We start from the raw sequence: 10,709 nt of genomic DNA on the forward strand, positions 1-10,709 counted from the left end.
TGCAACAGAGTGGTCGGTTGCCCTGCACAGTGACAGGCAGTGTATTGGACAGAATTGGTAGGTAGCCAAAGCCCGTGCTGCCAGAGCAAAGGGGATTCTGGCCGTTAGCCACTGACCTTCAGGACCGGACTGGGACTCGGCATGATGAAGCGCCTTTCACCAGAGAGATGAAAGAGCCTCCTGTGCCACCTCATTGAGAGGGCTGAAAGTTCGAGAGGTGAGGAGTGGCTTCTGCGCTGCCTGGAGGAAGGTCACAGGCTCTCCCTGATCTGTCTGCCAGCCCAGCCCCTGGAACAATGGAGGAGACAGCCGTGGACATGCGCAGTCCATGACAACAGCCGAGAAGGAAAAAGAAGAAACAAAGAACAGATGCTTCTCCACAGCCTGGAGGCAAGGAGGGAGCTAGTAGAGTTCCTCTCAGGAATGCACTTCAAAGGAAACAGAGCAGTGCTACTCAGCCAGCCCCTGCAGTGGCCAGCAGTGAGTAGACAGTGAATTTGCCTGGTGGTGAGAAGCTTTCCATTAACAAAATCTCTGAATTGAATGTTATGGTTAATTATTTGGCTACTATATTAAAATTTTTTACAGGGGCACATACAGTTGGTGCTTTTACTACAGAGTCTGAAGGGGCACAGCATGCTGGTGCTTTGAATGTTGCTGATAATGACATTAAGAAAAGACAAATCACCACGCTATAAACGGAAATTAGTACGTAAAAAACATACTGAGAAAAACAAAATTGAAAAAACAAAAAGTGACAGTTCACTGATCAAAACCAAACACAAGAGCAGCCGCTGAAGGTGGGATACACACATTACATAATAAATACAAAAAGAGCAGCGCTGTGACAAAAAAAGTGAAAAAAACTTTTTTCACTTTTTTTGTCACAGCGCTGCTCTTTTTGTATTTATTATGATAATGACATTAACTTGACAGGGGCACAGTCTCATGGTGCAAAGTAAAATTTAAATGCTAACCCTAGAAAGGGCAGGTTGTAAATGATTATATGGAGGATATTGATCCAGTCTGGCAAAGTTTGTCAGAACCTGCCCTAAGTGGAAATTTTATAGATAATAATGTCTAGAACTCCTGTTAATATTAAAAAAAATTAACCCTTCTATTGCTTTGAGGCTCACTCCTTCTGTAGGTGAAACTTCTTTAAAAGAGACCATGCCTTGTGAAGTCTCCCCTTTGGGCTTTCACCTAGCTAATTCAGTCAAAGAAAAGATTTAGAGGGGTGATTTCATTGACATGTCATTATTACCTGCGTCAAAAGAATTCCTGCCAAAATCTGAAAAGAAAGGGGAGGACCGTACAGAGGAGGATAGGAGGAGGGCTATCCCTAAGGCCTATTTCACACAGACTGTCCGTTCAGGTCCGCCTGTCAGTTTTATAGGCGGACCTGAACGGACACTCCATGGAGGTCTATGGAGCGTCGGATGTCAGCGGTGACATGTACGCTGACATCCGACCCGCTCCGATCCGAAAAAGTGTAACGGAGGAAAAACCTACTTTTCCATCTGTTTTCGGATCGGATCGGGTGACGACGGACTCTACGGTCCATCATCACCCGATCCCCCATAGGGGAGAGCGGCACTCTGACAGGTCCGTCGCTGCACATTGTGCAGCGACGGACCTGTCATTTTCCTGCTCAGCGGGGATCGGCGAAGCGATCCCCGCTGAGCAAGCGGATGTTCACGGGGCGGATCATCACTGATCCGCCCAATGTAAAAGAGCCCTAAAACTTTTCAGAACTGGTTGCAGGCTTTTTACATTTATGCAGCGGTGCTGGAAGAGCGTTGCCCTGTGAAATCTTCAGGCTTATTCCAGCACTTGGATATAATTAATGAAGCCTTTCGTCATTTTGGTGGTACTGCATGGTTCACGTATGATAAAATTTTAGGCAAAAATTGGCAGTCCACCCAGTTACATTGGGGGGGTCAAAGGACGTAGGCATCAGGTGACTTTTTGTAAAGGATTTTGTTTTGCCTTCAATGAAGGACAATGCAAATTCTTTTTTTTTTGTTTTGTTTCAAAAGGATTTTATTGGTAGTAGGAGGAAAATAGCACATAGGATTTAATACATAAACATAAATTACAAGATATATGGTATGTCACATGTTACTCTAGCATTTGTAACTCTAGAACATTAAACATCTTGGTGTGTTTCAGTAGTGAGATGTATGGGGTGGAGGTTATTTCAAGTGTGTCAGGAACTTCTTAGTTTCCAGGAGTCTTGAGTGTTGAGGTAAAAACATGGGAGTGGGAAATCCAGGGGGTCAACGTGGTCCCATATATGTGTCGTGTAAGTTAATTTTAGGTCTTTATTGGGTTAAGGTATGTTGTTTGAGAAGCTGCTTGGTGGATATTGTCTGAATTGTCTGAGCGTATTTATGAAGCTTATAGGATAGATCATTGGTTATGGCTAAGAAGTCGCTGGGTAGAGCGTATTTTTGTCCTGCTGAGTTGGGGTGTCTTATTAGGGGTTTGTTTAATGTAGGTAGTATATGTTTCAGTAGGGTGGTGAGTTTCTGTGTGACGAAGAGCAAGGCTGGGATAAGAGGGTTGGGGTGGAGGATGATTGTTGGAGAAGGGAAAGGAGGGGAAAGAGACAAAGAGAAACAGGATGGGGGTGTAGGGAAAAGAGGGGTGTTAGAGGGTAAAATGGTTATAGAGGAGTGTGCAAATGAAATGGAGGGGGTGGGTGTCCATCTCTCATCCTCCATTTGGAATGGTAAATAGTTTTCTGGGTGTTTAAAATTTGGATTTGTTAGTAGGAGAATGTTCTGATAATAAGTATATTTATCATTTGTTTTCAGTTTTGGGGCTGATCCTGGGATGTTCTAGGTTGAAGTATTAGGGCGGAGGCAGCCAGTTGGGCTAGAAGTAATAAGGTCTTGATATCCTGCTGTTGTCTGGAAGTTGGTCCAACCGGCCCATTTAGTTGAGAATTTAGATGGTGTGTTGTGTGCAATGCTAATGAGGCATTCCATTTCAGCTACCTTGGTAATTCTAGCTAACCATTCTTTGATTAAAGGGATATGTGTGGTACCCCAGTGGACTGGTATGCATGCATTGCTTGCAGCATTTATCATGTACATTGCTAGGGACTTAAAGTAGTTTCTGTGTGACAGAGTAGAATGGTGTAGGAGGAATTGTGCCAGGAGAAATCAAGCTTGTATGTGATTATCTTCGTGTTGAGGCAGTGCACCTCGAACAAAAAAGCTTGAATAGTTGGAGAGCCCCACCATATATTCAGGAGAGACCCTTTTTCGAGATGGCATCTCCAACACGTGTCTGGGAGGTCCGGGCAGAATTTGTGGATAAGGGTTGGGGTGCAACGAGACGAGAGAGCGCCCCCCCTCCTGAACCGTACCAGGCCACATGCCCTCAACATTGGGAGGGTGCTTTGGGGTAGCCCCCCAAAACACCTTGTCCCCATGTTGATGAGGACAAGGGCCTCATCCCCACAACCCTGGCCGGTGGTTGTGGGGGTCTACGGGCGGGGGGCTTATCGGAATCTGGAAGCCCCCTTTAACAAGGGGACCCCCAGATCCCGGCCCTCCCCCCTGTGTGAAATGGTAAGGGGGTACCTACCATTTCACTAAAAAACTGTCAAAAATCTTAAAAATGACAAGAGACAGTTTTTGACAATTCCTTTATTTATGTGCCCTCTCCAGTGTTTGTATTTTGGCTATTAGGTCATTCGCGTGTTTCCATTTTTCACGTTTTAGTGTAGAAGCTAGAGATATAAGTCGACCATGTATCATGCATTTATGTGCTTCCCATTGAGTGAGGGTTGAAGTGTCAGGGGTGCCATTGTCTTGGAAGTAATTGGTGATAATGGTGCTGAGTTTGCGGATTCTTTCTTTATCGGTTAGTAAGTTGGAGTCAAGTCTCCAAATTTTTGAGATGTGGCTATATTCCGGGAAGGTAGGACAAGAGTGACTGAGTGATGGTCTGAGGTGATCATTGGTTCAATTGTTGATTTGGTTAGGAGAGGTAGGCCTTGTTGGTTGATGCAGAAGTAGTCCAGGCGAGAATATTTGTTGTGTGAGGCCGAATAGTATGTAAAATCTTTGTCGTGGGGGTGAAGGGTTCTCCACGTGTCATGAAAGGAGAGTTCTTGGAGGGAGAGTTTAATTTGTTGCAGGGCACGGAATGGTGGGTTTCAGTATATGTGTCAATAAGAGGGTCTATGGGGACGTTAAAGTCTCCTCCTAACATAAGAATTCAAGATTGAAATGAGGTTAATAGACGGGTAATCGATCTGAAAAATGGGACCTGAGAGGTGTTAGAGCTATATATGTGAGCTAAGGTGATCGGTTTGTCCCAGAGAGTATCTTTTAGGAAGATATAGCGTCCTTGTTCGTCTGCTAAAGTGTCTGATATTTGGAGGGGGAGGTGTCTGGATAGCAGAATGGATGTCCCCTTGGTTTTGGAAGTGGGGGATGTGGCGTGGTATACGTGTGGATAGTGAGTGTTTTCCAATTTGGGGATGGTATTTGCTTTAAAGTGGGTCTCCTGTAGGAATATGACATCTGCCTTTAAACTATACATGTTGGCTAGGATTTTTCAGGAACGTTGAGGCCTCTTGCATTAAGGGAAGCTATTTTAAGTGAATGGGGTGTAGATGAAGTCATGGAAGGAGCTATGTTGAATATAGTGGAGGTGAAAACAGGTGGTAATAAATTTAGATATATTGAGTAGTGCAGTTTAGATTCACCCTATAGGTGGGTGGGGGGTGGATTGGGGGGAGAGATAGATAGGTGGGTAAAGTGGGGAGGGGAGATGTGGGTGTTGAGGTCGGAGAGGTTGGAGAGGGGGTTGGGTGTGGGAAAGTTAGGTGGGGTAGTAATAGGGAGTGTTGTAATATGTTTGCCGATTTATGTGGGATTACATTATATTATTATATGTATGTACACATACAGCACGAATTTTGACCAGGCCAGAATTCAGTTGACAATAGTTGATTTGTCCAAGCCAACTCAATTTTAATATAACAGCTGATGTCCCTTTGATATGTTTATCTTATGCAAGTCTACCTAGGTATGTGAGGTATAGCCTGTTAATCTAATTTTAAAGGCTTATATGGGACATGAACATGAATAATCAAAAGTGCTAATTTTAAAGGCTTATATGCAAGTTATTATCATAAAAAGTGTTTGGGGACCTGGGTCCTGTCCCAGGGGACATGGATCAATGCAAATAAAAGTTTTAAAAATGGATGTTTTTTCAGGAGCAGTGATTTTAATAATGCTTAAAGTCAAACAATAAAAGTGTAATATCCCTTTAAATTTTGTAGCTGGGGGGTGCCTATAGTATGCCTGTAAAGGGGCGCATGTTTCCCGTGTTTAGAACAGTCTGACAGCAAAATTACATTTCAAAGGAAAAAAGTCATTTAAAACTACTCGCGGCTATTACATTGCCGGTTCGACAATATATAAAAGTTCATTGATAAAAACGGCATGGGAATTCCCCACAGGGGAACCCCGAACCAAAATAAAAAAAAAAAATGACGTGGGGGTCCCCCTAAATTCCATACCAGGCCCTTCAGGTCTGGTATGGATATTAAGGGGAATCCCAGCCAAAATTTAAAAAAAAATGACGTGGGGGTCCCCCTAAATTCCGTACCAGGCCCTTCCGGTCTGGTATAGATATTAAGGGGAACCCCGGCCAAAATTTTAAAAAAAACGGCGTGGGGTCCCCCCAAAAATCCATACCAGACCCTTATCCGAGCACGCAACCTGGCAGGCCGCAGGAAACGAGGGGGGAAGAGAGAGCGTCCCCCCTCCTGAACCGTACCAGGCCACATGACCTCAACATTGGGAGGGTGCTTTGGGGTAGCCCCCCAAAACACCTTGTCCCCATGTTGATGAGGACAAGGGCCGGTGGTTGTGGGGGTCTGCGGGCGGGGGGCTTATCAGAATCTGGAAGCCCCCTTTAACAAGGGGACCCCCAGATCCCGGCCCCCCCTGTGTAAAATGGTAAGGGCCTACCATTTCACTAAAAAACTGTCAAAACTGTCAAAAATGTTAAAAATGACAAGAGATGCACAGGATATGACAGGACTTCCCTGTGGCATTCCCCGTGATGTCACAGGGAAGTCCCATCAAGTCACCGTGTGTCAGAGTGGGGCGGGGTCACTGGGTGGCCCCACCCCCCGTTATTTAAGAACCGCCAGAAGAGGAGACGCGTCACACAGCGGGAGCCTCCCTCCATGCCAGCATGGGTGCGGAGCGGCCCGGAGAAGAAAATGAAGATGAGAAGAAGAGAAGAAGATGAAGAAGAAGATGAAGAAGAGAAGGAGATGAAGAGAAGAGCGGGAGCCTCCCCCCATGCCATGGGTGCAGAGCGGCCCGAGGAGAAGAAGATAGAAGAGGCCGCGGAGGAGATGCTGGACGAGAATGCCGGAGGAAGAACCAGAAGAGCCAGAAGAACCAGAAGAAGAAGATGAAGGAAGATAGAAGAAAGAAGGAAGAAGAAGCATTTAAATAAAGGAATTGTCAAAAACTGTCTCTTGTCATTTTTAACATTTTTGACAGTTTTTTAGTGAAATGGTAGGGGTACTTTTGTACCCCCTTACCATTTCACACAGGGGGGCCGGGATCTGGGGGTCCCCTTGTTAAAGGGGGCTTCCAGATTCCGATAAGCCCCCCACCCACAGACCCCCACAACCACAGGCCAGGGTTGTGGGGATGAGGCCATTGTCCTCATCAACATGGGCACAAGGTGTTTTGGGGGGCTACCCCAAAGCACCCTCCCAATGTTGAGGGCATGTGACCTGGTACGGTTCAGGAGGGGGGAGGTGCTCTCTCGTCCTCCCCTCTTTTCCTGTGGCCTGCCAGGTTGCATGCTCAGATAAGGGTCTGGTATGGATTTTTGGGGGGACCCCACGCCATTTTTTTAAAAAATGTTGGCACAGGGTTCCCCTTAAAACCCATACCAGACCTGAAGGGCCTGGTATGGAATTTAGGGGGACCCCCACGTCATTTTTTTTTTAAATTTTGGCCGGGGTTCCCCTTAATATCCATACCAGACCTGAAGGGCCTGGTATGGAATTTAGGGGGACCCCCACGTCATTTTTTTTTAAATTTTGGTTCGGGGTTCCCCTGTGGGGAATTCCCATGCCATTTTTATCAATGAACTTTTATGTGTATTGTCGGACTGGCAATGCAATAGCCGCAAGTAGTTTTAAATTACTTTTTTCCTTTGAAATGTCATTTTGCTCTCAGACTGTTCTAAACACGGGAAACATGCACCCCTTTACAAGCATACTATAGACACCCCCCAGGTACGAAATTTAAAGGGATATTACACTTTTATTGTTTGACTTTAAGCATTATTAAAATCACTGCTCCTGAAAAAACGGCCGTTTTTAAAACTTTTTTTTGCATTGATCCATGTCCCCTGGGACAGGACCCAGGTCCCCAAACACTTTTTATGATAATAACTTGCATATAAGCCTTTAAAATTAGCACTTTTGATTATTCATGTTCATGTCCCATAGACTTTAACGGTGTTCGCGTGCTCGAACGAACTTTTTTCCTGTTTGCATGTTCTGGTGTGAACCGAACAGGGGGGTGTTCGGCTCATCCCTACTGCTAACATTGCTTTTGATAAATTGGTAGAAAAATCAAGTTACACGCATCAAAATGATACCTCTAAAATTAAGCCTGATGTCAAAGATTATAAGCCAATATATCCCTGAGTTACATGCAGCCCCATGCATACTACCACTACAACAACTGTATTGAACACTGACGATTCAAGTGAAATTAAATTGATTACAAAACAACTAAAGCCACAGGAGATGGAAGCTATTATAAGGGAGATAGGTCAGGTACCCCGCTATGATGTAAACAGGTTCATGAAATGGTTCTGTTATTTACAGAGAGTCAGAGACACATACAACTTGAATGTGCAGGACCCAACTAGAATTTTGCAGAAAAGTGTAGGTAACGGATTGTGGGCACGAATTTTGCAAAATTGTGGCCAGCGTCATAAAACTAAGGCTGTTTTAAAGGAATTATTGAAAGCATTGTATGGTGTGATGACAAATGTGTCCTTGTCAGGAAAAATTAGGCAAATGAAGAAAGAATGCCCATATGAGCTTGCAGATAGAATTAGCATTGTGATGGAATATGTGATGACTGGGAATCCTGGTTATGAACGTGGTGGTTTGGTTCATAGGGCAATGTTATTAGAAGCATTGGATGGTGATGTCAGGGAAGGCATTTTATCTGTTACACCTGATCCTAGTGATTATAGTGATATTTTGTTAATGTATGGAGGAGAAAGTGCAGAGAGGACAGTCTTGCGGTTGATGCAGCTAGAATTTTTAGAGTCGAGGGTCAGCAAAATAGAGATGATTCAGGACCATGGAAAGAAAGATCTTATAACACTTCAGGTAGTTATAGGAGGCCAGAATCCAGAGGAAAGCCTAGTAAACAGCCTTGCTTGCCGTTTAGTGAAATAAGAAGTGAGAGAGATTGTTTGCAAGAGGAGCTATATAAGATACAGGAAGAAATGAAGAAAATAAAAGCAGGAGGGGTCAAAGTAGCAACAGTAGGAAAGTGCTGTGTCTCCCTCTACCAGTCATTGTTAGGGGTTCCGAGCCCCCCACGCCCCTTCCTGCCGATTCTTAACTTATTTAACATTAGACTCCTGGGGGCGGCCCACTGTTGATGTAACATTAGGGGGAACTCGTGTAAATGCGCTGTTAGATAGTGGGGCAGCTATTAGTTTTAGTGAATCAGTTGTCCCTGGAAATTAGAAAATTAAAATAACAGGTTTCACTGGACATTCCATTGAAGCTCCTTTTGTGCGTGGTGTTGAGATGCAAATAGGGGGAGAGAAGTGGAAGTGTGACGTTGTTTGTCAAAATCAGGACATAATGGGTGCTGATGTCTGTGTACAGCAGGGTCTGGTTGTTGATCTTGCAAACATGAAGTTGTGGATGATGCCTGAAAATGACGGATTGGGTCATGTGTGGCATCCTCCCATGGAATTGGTAACAGCAGCAGTAAAGCCCGTCGGTGTGTTACATGGAGATTGGGACCCCTGTTGGGATAGTCTAATGGGTGAATTTGAAGACATAATGGCTAAACATAAACAAGATTGTGGTAGGATGAATACAATGATTTTATTGGAAGGATTTGATCCGGCACCTCTCAAGCAATACCCAGTTCCAAAAGAGGCCATTAAACCTATAACAGAAGCTATAAAACAATTGGATGCACAAGGTACATTAAAAAGGGGTGCATCAATATGCAATTCGCCAGCCTGGCCAGTCATCAAACCCGATGGGTCGTTCAGGCTGACGATAGATTACTGTGCCTTAAACAAATATGCTAAAAGTATGGCACCTGTGGTAGCAGCTTACCCTGAAATGATTGCCAAGCTGACGCCAGAAATTAAATGGTTTACAGTCATTGATATCAGTAACAGTTATTGGAATTTACCCCTTGACCCAACATGTCAATACAAAACAGACTTCAGCTGGGCGGGCCTTCAATATTATTGGACAGTTCTTCCGCAAGACTACAAAGACAGTGGTGTTACTTGTAGGAACGTTGCCCTTTCTAATGTAAGGAGCCTGGATACTCTTTGTAATAGAGATCGCATCGGAAAGCAGGAAATACCTCTGACTGTCGACATCCCTACATGGTCAACAACACCCTTACCCGTATACAAGATGATCGTTCTTGGTGAGTTGGAGGTGAGAAATCGTGCTAATATACTGAAACAACTGCTACCAGAAAGCAAACTTGTCATCAAGGACAACCAAGTGTGGAAAACCATGGACCCCAACTGCTGTACCAGATGTGCCCAGGCTTGGCTTTGTTCCTGTTCTTTTGCGCGATTGGAGTACATAGAGGGCTGTGCTGCTGCACACTCTGGAAACTGCCTGGTTCAATTGCAAAAATCTGAACCAGCCTGGAAGAGAATAATTCATGGAGAAGGCCCAAGGGTCTGTGCATTGGGGGTTCCCTCATTCACTTGGCAGAAACAAGTTCAGTGCCGGACCCCTATCACAGGATGGCGTGTGAACCTCACAGATGGACTGCTAACAATTGGAGAGGAAGACATTCGAGCCAATATTCAGATGAATCAAGTATCTATGGACATTGAGCAAATTGATCTTGGCAATTGGGACTCTATGATTTCTCCTTTATTTAAGAAAATAAGACCACTTACGGTTGAATTGGATACATTATATAAGAGAGATAGTAGGGAAATTATAGAATTACAAGAACTGGTAAAGGAAAACCTCATTAGTTCTAATAAAATTGCTAAAGAGTTTCAGGAGCCTTGGTGGAGCATACGCAATAACACTTTTACTCACCCGCTATTGAGAATTCTGTCCATGATTATTGTGTTTATTCAATTTAAACTAATATGTTTTTTGTTTGGTTTATATTGTTGTGGTAGAAGACAACTAAGAACAATCCAGAGAAAGAAGGAAATAGAGATGGCTTCAATCTTAAGAGCCAGGGATGTCTGAGCAGTTTGGTTGTGAATCGATTCTGATTCGAACCAATCCAAGTGGGGGTATATGTTGAAATATGTTCGCCGATTTATGTGGGATTACATTATATTATTATATGTATGTACACATACAGCACAAATTTTGACCAGGCCAGAATTCAGTTGACAATGGTCGATTTGTCCAAGCCAACTCAATTTTAATATAACAGCTGATGTCC

This window comes from Aquarana catesbeiana, linkage group LG05 (assembly GCF_042186555.1).
Source record: "Aquarana catesbeiana isolate 2022-GZ linkage group LG05, ASM4218655v1, whole genome shotgun sequence".
Lineage (NCBI taxonomy): Eukaryota > Metazoa > Chordata > Amphibia > Anura > Ranidae > Aquarana > Aquarana catesbeiana.